Genomic DNA, 15,622 nt, shown 5'->3' with positions numbered 1-15,622 from the left:
TCAACACGAGGATCCATCCTCCCTGACAGGTGCACGGCCATCTTGGAACTTTGTTAGCCATTCATGTCCAAGTTGCTTGTTTGATCTTGTCTAATATGGCACGATCGTCTCATCACACTAAGGCTGATTCTGAAAGTCCCACAGATCTCTGCATGAAAATTACAGATGCTGAAATTGTATCAAAGCTAACAATAAAGACATTATTTAACTTTGGTGGAGAAGAAGGCAAATAAGTTTGCTTTTGAAATGTTTCTATCATTTAAACACCAGCACACAAAACATGTGCATTAGCTATGGATTGATTGATTGATTGATTGATTGATTGATTGATTGATTGATTGATTGATTGATTGATTGATTGATTGATTGATTGATTGATTCATTCATTCATTCATTCATTCATTCATTCATTCATTCATTCATTCATTTTTTAATGTTGAGATCACCAAATGGTCTTTTACTTCCTCTTTCTGCACTTGTCTCATATGTTTGCATAGGCCTGTGTGTGTGTGTGTGCCTGTGTTTGTGTATGTTTCCTAATCTCACATCTCACTGCGTGGTGTTATAAAAGGATTTGCCATTCTCAACTGTGTTGGGCTGATTGTGAATTAAATGTATTTTTAGGCACCTTTTTTGTCCCTCTCTGATCCCAGTTTGAATTGAGGTCAGGGCGCACACAATCATAGAAAAAGACACATAGCTTTCACAACAAATCACTGTAGAACCACCCTGTGTGGAATGATTCTGACATTTTGTTTGGGAGAAATAGCATTTAATTGAAGGCAAGAGTGATATGGATGGCCGTTATGCAACCAACAGAAAATGTCTACATTTCAACCCAAATGTGTGTGTGTGTGTGTGTGTGTGTGTGTGTGTGTGTGTGTGCGCGCGCGCGTGTGTGTGTGTGTTCTTCTTTATAAAACAGAGCAGGCTAATAGAGCAGGCTTGAACACAGGTAACTAGGTGTATTACTCAATGGCACTTCAAATGTTTGTAGAAAAGACTGCTTAAACCTCTGTGGTACAATTTGGTCAGTATGAAAGGAGGTTGAAGAGTTCTGCTAAGGACCCCACTATTATAATTGAAACCAACGACCATCTTGCGGGGTCACTGCACATCTCAAAAACGACGCCTCTGACTGTCTGTATCTCTCTCTCTCTCTCTCTCTCTCTCTCTCTCTCTCTCTCTCTCTCTCTCTCTCTCTCTCTCTCTCTCTCTCTTCCTCTCTCTCTTCCTCTCTCTCTTTATGTCTCTCTCTGTCTGTCGTTCTCTCCGTGTATCCTTTGCTCCAATCGTTGCCAATTTGTCGGAGCCACGTCCGCTAATCCCTGCGCATTTACGCATTGGTCATTGCGCCTCCGGTTGACTTGGTTGGCTTGATAGATGATGGTGTCCAAGCAGAAGGCTGACTGACAGTACGAAGCCACAGCTGAGAACAGTAATGCTTCGGTGGTAATGCTTTGTTTAGGACGCAAGTCCACACGTCAGCCAGCATGTTAATGCCAGGAGACTATTAATGATATTATTATTAATATTACATTCTATGCAAATGTAAGATATAATTATAATAGAATAATTATATCAATGCAGTGCTGATTGATAAAGTAATTAATCTGGGGAAAAAACGAAATAAAATGTTCAGTGTTTATAATTAAAATATCCAAACATGGAGTCGAATCTTCGTGCTTTGTAATTGATAGTCTCGCAGCAAACGGCCTTCTACCAAGAAGCAGGAGTACAGGATTATTACTTAAAAGTCATGGGATACATTACTTTTTTTTGAGTAACAAGATCAGCACCACTGGCCATGACGTTTTCCCCGTGGATGTCGAGATGTCAATCTGTTGCCATAGAAGGGAACTCCTCGGCTCTGACCGGCTTATTTGGCGCGGACGGCCCGGCGAGTGTCAGAGGAGAGGCGTAGACAGAGGTGGTGTTGTGGGGGCGGCATGTTTGGAATGAAGGTCGGCAAGGCTGGCGAGGTTGCGGGTGGTTGTGGTGGGGGGGGTCTGGAGAGGACCCCTCAGACCACTAAATTGGCATGTTCAAGCTCGTGGGTTTGGTCGTGGAGCAGGCGCTTTAATAAGACAGTGACAGTCTTGTCTCACTTTCTTGAACCTTCAACATGAGGCGTTCGATTTACTTGTTAAGCTTCGATTTACGTATAAAGCTTTTCATCAAAACTAAAATATTTTGCCCTGACCGGCATTAACCTTAATACTATTGTAACAGTCTTGGTTGTGTGTAGGTCGAAGAAACATAAAAATAAAATAAAATAAAATTGCACTGGGGTCTTCTTAAGTTCCTTTTAATGAGAATAACCCAAACATGTAATAGCGAACACGATCCCTCATTCATAAAGAAATACTAATTATTTTGATATATGTGACAATATGTTACATGTTTAAATTACATGCGTGGATTGGAGAGGGTAATATTTTTTCTTTATATTTAGAGTATTTTCCATGAAATATGTAAATAGTAGGGCAATTAGAAATTGTGAGTATTCACTGTATTTGAACCAGAATACTTTAATTCCATTATTTTCGTTTTCTTCTGAGAACACTTGTGCTATTGTTTCCGCGCCGTCGATTTTTCCGGTATATAAGTGCATGTGCGTACAAGGAGCTGAGTGATAATCAATAGAATTTAGCTTTGAACGGGTCTGGAGGCGGGCAGATGTAAAGGAGGTAACAGGAGAAGGCCGGTGTGGTGTTGGTGCTGGTAGCGGAGGGGGTCTTTTCTCCTTCCTCCTCCTCTGTCCATATTTGGAGGATACTCACTGGACGCGTGTCTATTAAAGAGGGATCAACAATGAAAAAGATCGCAGGAGCAAAGGGCCAAGTGGGAGGAGGGCAGCAGGGCGAGCGAGGGCGGAATGGCAACAGAACAGCCGCGTTTGGTGGTGCGTTTATTTGGAAGAGACGTGTGTGTGGAGTGTGTGTATGTCTGCGTGTACATACGTGCTCCTCTCGGGAGCGACCGAAATGCGGGCGAGAAGTCTGCCAAGTCACCCTTTTTCAACCCCCCCAAGCCCCTTTCACTCCCGCGTCTGTTCCTTTTCTTCTCCCTCCGGCTCGCCGCAACACTTGTTCCTTCCTCGGGAGCCACTATATCGCGGCTCCGCCTGCATTCTGGGTAAAGACTTTACAGTCAGGGGCCATCGATTGCTCTTATCAAATAAACAGAGTGGCACCAGCGGCTGTCCGCGGACCCCCGCCCCGCGCCTCCCTCTTCCCCCTCTCTCCTAATCCAGACCCCCACCACCACCTCCCCAATGTCCATCCTGCCCAATTCCACCCCACCTTTCCCCCCCTCTGCTCGAGAGCCCTAGCAGCTGTGGTCCCTTGTAAATTTTGCATGATTGGCATCTCCTTATCCCCCCTCCCGTCTGCCTACCCCCTTGTTTCTGACTCCTCCGTCATATCATGTTGCATATTAATACGCAGTTTACGCAATAGTTCATCCGACAGTGCCTACCGGCTATCGTGTCCCTGGGAATTTGCATAGCTGATTATGTTGCCTGATTGTTGCTCATTTAGGGTTGTATCATGCTGAAATGTGATATAAGGGGGGACTCAGGGGGGTGGAGGTCCTCAAACGGTTTCCTTTGACCCTTGAAATGTAACGTAATCCCGCGTGGCTCCGTTTGATTGCCGCCCCCCCCGTCTAATTGTTGTCATCAGGACGCGCACTATCATCGCGCATCTGGAAACAATTTGACATCCAAAGTTAGCGGCTCTGGAAAAGTGAGGTTCTAGAATCCACACAGGTCCACAAAGGCCACGCAGGAGTAGGAGGCGGACACACACACACACACACACACACACACACACACAAGGAAAGGGAGGGATGGTTTAATTTGACTCCGATTTCCGAAATTATTGCAATTACAGAACATGTGTCTGGACAAAGGCTCCACTTGTGCCGCCATTAAGGCGGGTTTGCGATGAGATTCCGAATCAATAACATCAACAACAACAAAAGACATATTGGGAGTCTCAAGGACAGAATCCAATTAAATGTCGGACCCTTGGCATAAGGTGCGTCCATTTGAGGGTTCTTGACATCAAAATGTTGAATAAGCCCTGATCTAAGTGACTAATGCAAAGAGCTGCAATGACAGTCTTTTGTTTCTTTTTTCTTCTTCTCTGCTTTTTTCCATCTCTCTATGTGTCTCTGTCTCCCCTCTCCCCCCTTTTCTCTCTCTCTCCCTCTCCCTCTCTTTAAAAGGGAGCAGAAGAGTGGGCTGATACCGGTTTCATGTTGCGTATGGATTTTCGTTTATATAATCGATTGAAATGTCCCAATACATCGATTTTGGGTTCAGTGTTTTACAAACAAGCGTTTATGGGTCTCGATTTTACGTTAGAGATGATTCCAGTTTGACACCGACGCGCCTGGAAGTCGAAATGGTTGATTTTTAAAATAAATTGTGAAATATAAACAAATGAATGTCTATTGTTTTATGTGTAAAAATATTAAAACTGACTGTGGATCGGAAGAGAAGAGGGTGAAAAAGACAATATTCTGCTGCTTCTCTCCTTAATCAAATAAAGTGGTATAAAAAAAACCACGCACGCACGCGCGCACACACAAAAGCATTTCCGTCCCTCTGAATTCTCCTTGAATTATATGCCATCACTAGTGTGTGTGATTGCGGAATATTAAATTAAAGTGGGATAAGTCCGCACCGAGGCGGGCTGCGTCCAATCCGCAACTCATTTCCCCTGTTGTAGCACCGCATCACTGCGCTCCTCTCTTTTCAATGACAATGTGCCAAATCTGGGCATTTTGAAAACACTTTCCATATGCTATTATCGGATCGCTACTGAGCAAGAGAAAGACAGAAAAGAAGCAAAACGGAATGTTTTATACCAAAGGTACCGAGAGGCATCGCATTTATTTATCTTCACTTTCAATGGCTTATTGTACTTTATTCTTTTTGAGGATTTAAAAAGAGGTAAGAGGAGGTAAAGCTGAAGTTTCTTTCATATTTAAGGTTTGCATATTTCTAAACCGCTGCTGTGTGTGTTTTTTCCTGCGAGCACTGGGAGGTTTTAGGGCAGAAACTTTATCTTGTTTTCTTTATTTTATTTTTTTAAGCTGCGTTTTCTTGATTTAGTGAGCTTGAACTGTTTTGCCCACTTCTCCACGCGATTGTTTGGACTCGATTTCCACAATAGTTTCGCTGAAATTTTTGTAATATTTATGTTTGTTTTAAATTCTTAGTAATTTATTGATTTCCCCTACAAGCTCGCTCCTTAATTGAACACAAGTAAAAACTTTTGAGAGGATTTTGTGTTACGGGTTTTTGCTTGATATGACTGATATTTTTTCTCCCTTTATTTGAGTTTTGAGAGGATTATGCTGATAATAGGTCCTACACTGTCGTGTTGCGTTCAAAGACCAACATTTAACTTCGCATCGTTTGTTTTATGGGCCTTTATGTAGCCTGCTTTTGCGTTTGTTTGTTTTTTTACTGGATTGATGTTGGCCAGTGGGTCACTGTGACAGGTTGTGGGTCAGAAATGGAGACTTTTTTGGCGTGATTTTTCTCTGTGCGTCGTGATAAGGCGAGAGGGGTCAGTCATGCAACCCCATGAGGGCGCCGACGCATAGGACAAGCGAAGGGATGTAGCCTGTGTTTCCAGAAAACAGTGCAGGTAAAGCTTGGAGGGACTGTAGGACTTAAAGAAATAATATAAAAGATAAATGCTTTTGATTTTTCAGACTTTACCAACAACCGTCCCCTTGTTTCCCAGTAGGTTTACCGTTTATTGTAGTGGATCCGGACGATTTCCAGTCATGAATCTACTGAGGTGGCGTGATATTCCAATTGCTGCGTTATCATAAACGCATGCATTCTAAAAACAACAAATATCAACGAATAAATAAAATTCGATTCTTTAAATGTCTGACAATGACGGAATAGTAGAAAGAGTTGCAGTCGCTCCTCTGTTTTCCCTGTGATACCACGCAGAAATATCTCAGCCATTTATTTCATTTCAAACAAACAAACAGCATCTTGCGTGCACGCTCGCACACACGCACCCCAAATGCGCGCTAGCCAAGAGCGCGCGCGCAGACGCCAGACCTGCTTTTACTGATAAAATCTATAATTAGTCGAGGATGCCGCCGATATGGAAATAAGGCGAAATATTAGTTAACGCGCTCTATTGTCAGCTCTCCGGAGAAAGAGCATCGTCTGCAGGGGGAGCGAGGAGGGTGGACACGGGGGGGGTGGGGGGGTTAGGAAAAAAAAACGCAAGAGGTTAAGATAAGCGGCAACCAATATTAGTTCACTGAATCCGTTTGTACTTTCTCCTTTCCCCGTCGCAGACAAATGAAATGCAGCTGGGCTAAAAATGTCGACAGCGCGCACGAAATTATCACAGGAAAGTGCAGAAAATCAGATTCTTAAATTGTTACAAAAAGAAACACTGCTGCGGTTATCAATGTAAAAGTCCTCCTTTTGGTGAATAGAGTCGCAAATGTGGGGGGGGAAAAAACAGTCCTCTTCATTAATCTTTCGGGAGCTCGGCGCACAGCACCGGTGCAGCTAACGTGCGTCCGCGGTCGCAGCGGGTAGACTCGAATCTCCAAGCCGTCTGTGTGCGACGGCTCCCAAGCCTGACACGCTAGAAAACCCCCCTGGAGGACAGGCAGGCAAGCTGCAGCGGTAGCGACAGCAGCGGCGGGAGCCTTGGATCCGGGTGAAAAGTGACGCCTCTGCTCCTCACCTCGACCCACCCATCCCGTTTTTTTTTTTGGTCAGAGACCCCTCTAAACCCAGAATTAACAGCCTGGGGTCGCGTCGACTTCGGAACACTCAAGGATCCAGTTGGTATGGGTGCAGTCCAGTCAATGCTGCTGCAAAGTAGGACCACGTAGTTCACTTGCCAGCAGCAGCCTTATCATCACATTCCGAGCCCCGACTCATGCAGTTCAATTCACCCCCAGCTTCGATTTTTTTCCCAAGAAGGCGAACAAGATCTCTTGATTTTCTCCCCCGATTGAGACCGTGTAAAATCTCATTCTTGCTCAAAAGCTACTGAAAAGAGCGGATGGGAAAATACAGAGGAAATCGTTTGTGCTGAACGGTGTAAAAGACCAACGCATATTTTTGTAAAGAGACGAAATACTGTATAACCGCCATTGAACACAGCTTTGAATGACGAGTGGTTATTTTTTGTGTGTGACCCTGTATTGGATTTTGGCTCTATTGAACCCATGAGGGGCCTCAGCGGTCCCGAATGGGCAGTGATGACTTTCCAACATGTGGCGGATTACTGTGATGCATCGCGGCTTTGACTTTTAAGCCGGAATGTTTATGTGTACCATATTTGCAACAGAGCCTCTCGTTCCAAGACAAACAGAAAACCAGGCTGTATACAGAACCATACATGAGAAGTCAAAACCGTGCACGGAAATGAATGCGTACACAACTGTGGAAAGAAAATGCAGCGTTTTGATGAGATGGCTGCGCGGTTTGGGTTGATTTTGGTGGTTTCTTTATTTCTGTTTTACTGGTTACAGTGTTTTCATAGATCGGTTAAACTTATCTTATTGTTGACATTAATTGTATTTTAAAAGAATAACCAGGTCGTGTCTAAATTATTCAAATCGAAGCGATTTTCACACCCGCACGGTCTTCTCGTGTTTGTGATTCAACGCAAAAATCATGTTTGTTTGGGGTTTTAGACAAAGATGACTCCTAAGTTCTGGTGGTGAGTGTGCAGGAAGCGGCTGTCTATTGTTCTTCGCGGGATTTGACCCTCTCTGAGAGCGCATACAAAGGGATTTTTCTGCCCGCAAAGACCTATGCGGCCGCCAGGGCTCCGTGCGCGTCATTTGCAATGTGGAGACTGTTGATCAACTCACTAATTACACTTCTCTCCTCTCTCTCTCTCTTTCTCCCTCCCTCTCCGACTCTTTTTTGCTCCCCCCCTCTCTCGCTCTCTCTCTCTCCCTCTCTCTCTCTCGCTGTCTCTCTACCCATTCCCAGAGTGCATATCGGGAAAATAGACACACAAAGACATGCGCACTCAACTTAATCAGCCATTTTTTTAAACAGGGCTAAAACGATAATAATTAGCAGAATAAAGACATATCGGATTTTCATTTCCTTTTCTCCGTTCCCGACCCCCGTCCACAAGAGAGACTGCGAGGCAACCCGTCGACACGTCGTTTCGCCACCACCGGAACCAAAATAAGGGATAGCACTCCTAACGCTTGACATTTGTGGTTTTTACCCTCTTTCATGACATAAAGTTGGAGGATTATTACCATTTTCCCTGTTTTTCCACCTTTTGATTGTCCAATTACGCAAGCCGCTGGATGTGACTGTTTTCTAAAAAGAGCAGAAAGAGGAGCGGAGGTGACGGCTTTGGAGGGGGAAGAAAGTAAGTTTTTTTCCCTTTCCACCTCTCCCTTTAACTTTTATTGAGTAGTTTGTGGTGTGTGTGTTAAATTCAGGGGTCGGACATCGATTGTCTGCCTCGCTGGCGGAACTTTGACATCGTGGTTGTTTGGATAACAGGTGCTGGGTGTTTTTTTTTAAAACCCAGAATAAAGATCGTGATGTTGCCTCTCGGGCGCTATTTGGCTACAACAAACCGAGCGACTGTCAGGGTTGGAGGCGTTCTCACGCGTGCGTCCGCGGTCTTCCAGTCGTGGGGTATAGGGTCCGGACTTGTCTTTTTTGTAAAGTTTACACTCTTCTTACACTGATCGTATACCGCGGACAGGATTAGTGTCGCTCCACGGTTCAAACAACGAGGCGAGGCGAGCGTCTTGCCCCGTGTTGTGGCTCTACAGTGCGGGCATGGTGCTGCCTTTGCTTGAGTCCGATCCTTGGTCGTAACCGCTTTGAGCTTAAAAGCAAAGAGTCTGACTTCGTGGTTTTTCCAGCCTTTTAGACCTAATTTCTCGGCCAGGAACTATTAGATATTTAGATAACTAAGATATGGGGAATGCTTTTAGCCAGTTTAGATCACAGCGGCTTTCGTGCATCTTCCAGGGATTCGCTCCGCGACGTGACACAACCTGACTCCCACGCACGATCCCCTCTCCCGGGTTTCAGCCTCGAAACCGACTAATTCAAACAGCGTCATGCTGGAAGGTCACGACAATTTCTTTTACCTCCTGCGATTCACGAACTGTCCGTCTGACTTTACCGGGGTGTGGGTAGCTGCGTCGCCCAGGAGGGAGCGCGAACGCTGGGATGGCGACAGCACGGCGTGTCCCCTCTGGAGCAGCCAACTACTACGAGAATCCTCCATCTGTCTCCAGCACCGGCTTTTCAGATGTGTAGAAAAACTCACTCCCTATTGTTAAACCGGCATCAACACTTTTTCTAACATTTAAAACGCCACCTATAATCTTTAAGTTTCATTTTTTTACTCTCGTCCCCATGTTTCCAATTTCCTTATAAAATGCCCCTCTTGTACTTGTCTTCACCATTGCGATGATTTATTCGAGTTCGAGGACATAAATTTGTTTTCTCAGGAATTTTTCGCGTCCCTGCTGGTTGTGTGTTCTGAAGGTAGACAGGCGGACTTGGCTCGGATTGGAACGCGACTGTGACAGGGGGGGGGGGCATCGATCGCACAGGGGAAAAAATAAAAACATCAGAGCCAAGGGGCCAGCCAGTCTACAACCCGAGTGTGCAACTGTGCAGTGTGTGTGTGAGTGCGTGTGTGCGTGGAGAGACTGCACACGCCGACGGTGTATAGGGTAGGCGACCTTTTTTCAGGGCTCTATTTATATGCGACACTTTTGACTTCTTCACGATCTCATCAGAGCACATTTGTCCAGCAAATCGTGATTCATATTTCTTTCATGTTTTGACTTTTCAAGACGCAAATGCAATAAAAAAAAATCAAAATACGTTTTTATTGCAAAAATTTCATTTATTATTATTACTCTTAATATCGTTGTTGTTATTACAGGTGTATTTATGTTTATCTGCAAAATGTAATATCATTTAATTCTATGAATTAATTATTAATTGTATTGTGATCATTTTTCTAGACAGATTAATTCTGGGCACAGGCATTTTTTGGATATTATTACAGCTGACCAAAATTGTACATTTTTGCAAACACAAATACTACCATGTCCGTTTGATGCCAAAAATAATAATAATGAAATTATGAAGTATGACAGGCCTGTCTAATTGCAGTGAATTTCATCACTTAATGATGGTATTGTCTCACTCTGTAAAAACAGAAATGTGCTTTATTTTTCTTGTTTTGCAAATGAGAAGATTTTTTTTCATCAGCTCTTTATTTGCAGAAGCCAGGGCCACTTCTTTATGTTTTTGTTTTTCTGCACGGTTCGTCTCGGTGCTATCAAAGGCTGAGTGTGTGTATCTCCGTGTTAGTTAAGCAGCTTGCAACATTCGCTTTACCCTCGGCGGCAGAAGCAGAAGGGATACGATAAAAAACCCCATGATGTGAGAGATGGGCAGACAGCCCTGGGAGGACAATAGCTGTTGGCTCGAAAATGCCTCTTGATTATTAAAAGCTAATGTATTTTCAGCATCGCAGCCTTCATTAAGGGTGCGGATCGAGTGGGAGCGTTCAGGGGGGTTGAGTGGAGTTGGAGGAGGAGAGGATAAGAGAGGGAGACGTAGACGAGGGGCTGAGTCTGTCCTATAACTCCTGGGCCCAAGACACATGCAGCCAGAAGATTGGCTCGGGCCTCTCCTAGGGGTCGACAATGTGTCATTTCCACCCGGCTAGATTGCCCTCTGCCTATCTGATATTAATGTGCAAATCAATATTTCAGGGATTAAATTTCCCTTCTTCATTTTTTATGGTTTCTACCTCAATAAGTCTCCCGTCTAATAGAGGAGGCTGGGTGATTTAGAAGCCTTTGCTGCAGAAACAGCGAGAGAGAGAGAAAGAAATCGAGAGGAGCTTTGCAACAAGGCTATCGCTGAATTTTAATGTTCTTCTTCGTGGATCCCCCCATAGGCCTTTGGTAAGGAGGGCTATATCACTGCTTTACAGTGTAAAGACAGCCAATTTAGCTAAAAAGGCAGAAAGGGAAAATATGAGTCCGGTTGAATACTTAAGACGGTGTAGTAATCCGAGTAGCAGGTATTAGTGAAAGGCAGCCCCCCCCCCCGCCTTCCACGACACACACACGCAGCTACACCCAAGCCTACATTACCAGCCGTTCTGCTTGAGCGAACAGCATAGCTTTATTTCTGCTTTCTCCACTTTTTTTTTTCAAATCTGCTCTGAGCATCGACACCCATTGGAGAGATTTATGGTGCTGTGTAATAACATCTGGAGAGTGTGTGTGTGATAGAAATGAAGCACCCTGACATATTGACCTGTGTATGATTATTGGGGAGGTGGGGGGGTCACATTACCATAGTCATAATGCTGCATCTCATTGAGAGTCAACTAAATGAGCTTGGACCCCTTGACTCCCCGTAGACATTCATTAAGGGATAGTGCACACAGCGGCGTCTGTCTGCCAATAGGTGTGTGTTTATTTAATCCTCCTTCCTGTACCATCTGGTGCGTGTGTACGTGCATGTCCAGCAGAAGCAGCAGCAGCACAGTGTGAATTTCTCTCCCACCCGTCCCGCTTCCTCACCCCAATTCAGCTTTTGCAGCCGAGCAGAGTACACTGTTTTAACGTACCAGCGATAGGGAGATTGTCAGCAAGTGAAAACACAAAAAAGAGAGGCAGAGCGACAGAGGAAGAGGCACAAAAGAGCTCTAATTGTAGCACGACCGCTTGGCTTCCTCCCTGATTCACGGCCATTACAATGTGAAAAGCACAACAGCCTGTCCTCCATTATCAAAACGGCAGGCCTACACGCACTCTCACATCCATACACGCATACTCACTGGGGGGATTCGTGTACTTTTTTGTCTCTTATCACAACTCTAATAACTGCTATTATTCTGGTCACCTGCTCTGTCAAGATTCAGAAATGAACATCTGTGCTCTGACATTCCCCTCACCAAAATGATGGCTGTTAGAATCTACCCCCCCCCCCCCCCCCCCAAAAAAAAAATTACATCTCTTACTGTATATACATATGTGTGTGTTTGTGTGTGTGTGTGTGTGTGCGTGCGCAAATATATGTAAATGTATATATGTATGTAATCAAATATGATACAAAAGAGAAGTATATCACGTCCTAAAGGCCAAGACACAGCATTTTTTTAAGTGACATACTTTCCAAGGACCAATCACCCTTATTTCAAGGCATGTCATTCTTTTAGATTATATGTCTTTGTTTGTTGGGATGGGGTGGAGGAAGGGGGGGGGGGGGGGTTGTTACAGTACTGGTGTCAGGGTCTCCTGGCTCCGCAAGGCCTGTAGGGGGAGAAGCTAAAAAGTCTCTGCAGCAGCGCGGCATTATGTCTCAGATATAGGGGGGCTTCCTTTGTCAGCCCTGGGGCACCACGGCTAACACACACACTTTCTCTCTATCACACACACTGAGTGAGAGGCGGAGGAGGGTTAAAGACTTGGAACGAGATCAAGCCCCTCTGTAGCTCCCGGGGAGGGGGCTTGTGAATATGCGAGTTTTAGTGTAATTAGCACTTAATTATATTAACATATGCAAATTGTCAGGCGGAGAGCTTGTACCGCCAGTGGGTATCGGCTAAGATACAAGTGACTCCATTGTACCACCACTGCAGAAAAAAAGAATAATGGGTGTGTGTAAGGCAACCAGCCAGCCTCCTGTGCTAGCACATAACCAGCAAGATTATTTAAGTCAGCGCCAGGCCGCTTTGCCAAATTTCATTAGTTGCCATGACGACCTGGCTAATTGTGCTGACTAATGTCTCCTGATCTGCAGTCGGGATGGGGGAACATCCCCCCACAACCCCAAAAAATCCACAGGAGGGGTTGGAAAAGAGAGAGAGGCCCAACTGTCCAGATTATCTCAGTGCACAATGACCCCTATTTACACGTGTTCCGCTTGCGTGAGCATTTGCATATTCAAAAATACTTTGCCATCTTTCCTCATCTGTTTATTGTGTGCATTTGCATGTGTACCCGTGCATGTGTAAGGTTGCATGCATGTGGCAGCAGTGTGTCTGAGGGGGCCACAACTGTTCGTTTGTGTGTGTGTCAGGGTGTGTATTACATGTGTAACTCACGCAGTTGTCAGGGAAGAGGCCATGTGACCATATGTAACAACATAGCCAAGTGTTTTTGATTACTGTACAAGTCTGATATTCTGGTAAAGAAAAATTTTAACGCTAAAATGGGACAAGGCATTAGGCCTTTGCAACTTTTACTCGCTTTTTACTACCTAAATATCTAATTACAACGCATCTTTATTGCTAATCGCAACGTAGCAGCAGGATATCCTTCATTAAGGGATAGGGGGCAAGCATTTAATTTTCTGTGTTTGCCACTAGCCAAAGGTGGATAGAGATTGGGCCTAGTTTGTGCTGCTAGTACTTGCATGCTAATCCTGTTTTTTGACAGGAACGTAAACTGATATAATTGCTTTTCAGAGGCAGGAACGGCGGTTTATACAAGTGTGAAAGCACGGGAAGGGGGATTAGCATTATTTTGCATAATGCTGGGCAGGCGCTGAATGGGGCATTGAACGCTTGACTGGGTGACAGAGATGAAAGAGAGATGAAATGCTCTACCCCTCTACTCTCCCTCCCTCCCTCCCTGCCCTCATTCCTCTCTAGTCTTTTTCTGGCCAGTAGAGGACTGTGTTTGCTGGAAACACAAAGTTTTTTGTACTTTTTTTGGGTTTCTCCCAGTGACATGTGAGGCATCATATACATGTATGACAAGTAGCTGCCGAGACTATTAAGCCCTCACTCCCCCTTTCTAAGTCTTCATATATTAAACGGCATCCCTAAAGTGCCGGAGTGTGCAATTATGTAGTGGATGGATGTGGCTCAGGTAGTATTTACATGGAAGGAAGGGAGCGGCTTCCACGGATCAAATCAAACTACACAGTTCTTACAGTTTCCTTTATTGAGATGCTTGCTGAGGATTTGGTTGGATCTTGTGTGGGTAGACTTTACTGTGGCACTGCAAGGCAGGTGTGTTTTATGTGAATAACTGTGTGCACGTGAGCTCTGCGGCTAGTGGGGGGTGGGATAAGGGTGGTGACGCAGCTTAAAATTGCCACCATGACTTCCACATGACCCGACTCGACTTGGTGAGTAATTTATGATCAACCGTCATTATTTCTGTTGCATCTGGTGTATGGAAATGATCCAGGGTAGAGGGAGGAGCATGAGGGTTAGGTAGTGGAGAACATAAACTCCACAAAGGCCGGTGTGGCCTGTTTTTGTTGTCTCTCATTGGACAGGATCCTCTTTCTTTGACCTTTTGCACGGCTTCCCTCGCCTTTCATATGCTAATGCTCGCCAGTCCCGAGGAGGAAACATGCGGGAGCCGAGCGGCGGAGGACAAAGACTCTCTCTCTTTCTTTGCCTCCTTTCCATGCTGATATCTCCACTTTTCCTGCCTCTTCCCCTCTCAACGACTTGCCAGACTTTGTCATGAAAGGAAGTGAGTGCTTAGCGGATGGGAAAGGTGAGGATGGGTGTTCTTGCTGTGACCTGCACCACCTGTGAGGATCAAGTGCACTGCATGGATCCTCTGTTGTGTGTGTATGGAGTGTTTTTAGTTGGGTTTTTTTTTGAGTGGCACTAGTGTGTGTTACAAATAGGCAATGATTCTCACCATGTTACCCGTTGTGGCTCAAATCGTTGAAAGGTCGTCATACCTTCTGCATTCGACTGCTGTTTCTCCATATCCTTACAACCAGTAAAGTACTGTCTCAGCTGAGGTAAAAGGATACTAATACAGTTACAACAACCCTCCCTTAACATAATACTTCAGCGCACCACTGTTGAACGTGACGTGGTTTCAGGGCTCTTTTGACTCTGTTATGGGAAGGGGACATGTTATCTGTAGGAAATGTAATTTTTGTCCTCATTGAAATCGTTCATTATTGAGTGCGGTTATCTAAATGTTTTTGTTGCTGTTGGTACTGTGCCAGTCAGGATTGCATTACCCTCTCTCTCTCTCTCTCTCTCTCTCTCTCTCTCTGTAAGGGAAAATAGAAAGAGGGGGATTTTTCACTTCCCTCCATGCTCTGTCCTGTTCTCAGGCTCTCTGCTGTTGCCTATTTTGCATCAGCCATCTCATACAGGATATTAGTAAAAACAAAAATCTTGGAATGACATTTAGAATAAAGTGTTTATTCTGTTAGATTCAGAGTGGAAGTGGGAGTGATCTTAGAACAATTGGAGCCGTGTGCTCAAGGACTTTTCCTGTTTGATCTGAGGTCCTGCTTGCCCAAGGGGGGGCTTTGATTCTTGCTTTTTGGTAAAATAAGGCTTCATTTCCTTCTCCCATACAGTCTCACCCATATTCTTTTCAATGCTCTTTTGCCAGGGTATGCCAGGTAGACACTTCCGAAAACCTAAATACCTAATTTTAATATGCAGCTTGTAGTTTTTTCCATTGCTACAGATCTTAAATACGAAATAACTCTGACAATGCTGGCCATTGATGCATTAACAATGAAGGACACTCTCAGCCTCTATGTCTTTGAGAGTAACTAAAAGTCCTTACCTTGCTTAAGAAAAGCATTCAG

The 15,622-nt window shown here is 44.6% G+C and overlaps 1 protein-coding gene across 6 annotated transcripts in view; it reads left to right on the top strand.

Moving 5' to 3' along the window:
- The first annotated feature begins 4,749 nt into the window (after positions 1-4,749).
- Positions 4,750-15,622, top strand: part of zfhx4 (zinc finger homeobox 4) — a 74,137-nt gene continuing 63,264 nt past the window's right edge. The window contains exon 1 of one of the 6 annotated variants that reach the window (XM_029842444.1): positions 4,750-4,883. The gene's annotated coding sequence lies outside the window, so the exon portion shown is untranslated. Of the gene's footprint in view, positions 4,974-8,017; positions 8,406-9,647; positions 9,739-12,988; positions 14,554-15,622 lie in introns of those variants that run through there. The other 5 variants (XM_029842443.1, XM_029842442.1, XM_011607821.2 and 2 more) reach the window with 5 other exon arrangements.

The sequence above is a fragment of the Takifugu rubripes genome, chromosome 10 (genome assembly GCF_901000725.2).
Source record: "Takifugu rubripes chromosome 10, fTakRub1.2, whole genome shotgun sequence".
NCBI classification, from domain to species: Eukaryota; Metazoa; Chordata; class Actinopteri; order Tetraodontiformes; family Tetraodontidae; genus Takifugu; species Takifugu rubripes.
Note: the sequence above shows the minus strand (reverse complement) of the source record. Positions and strands in the feature narration are given on the sequence as shown.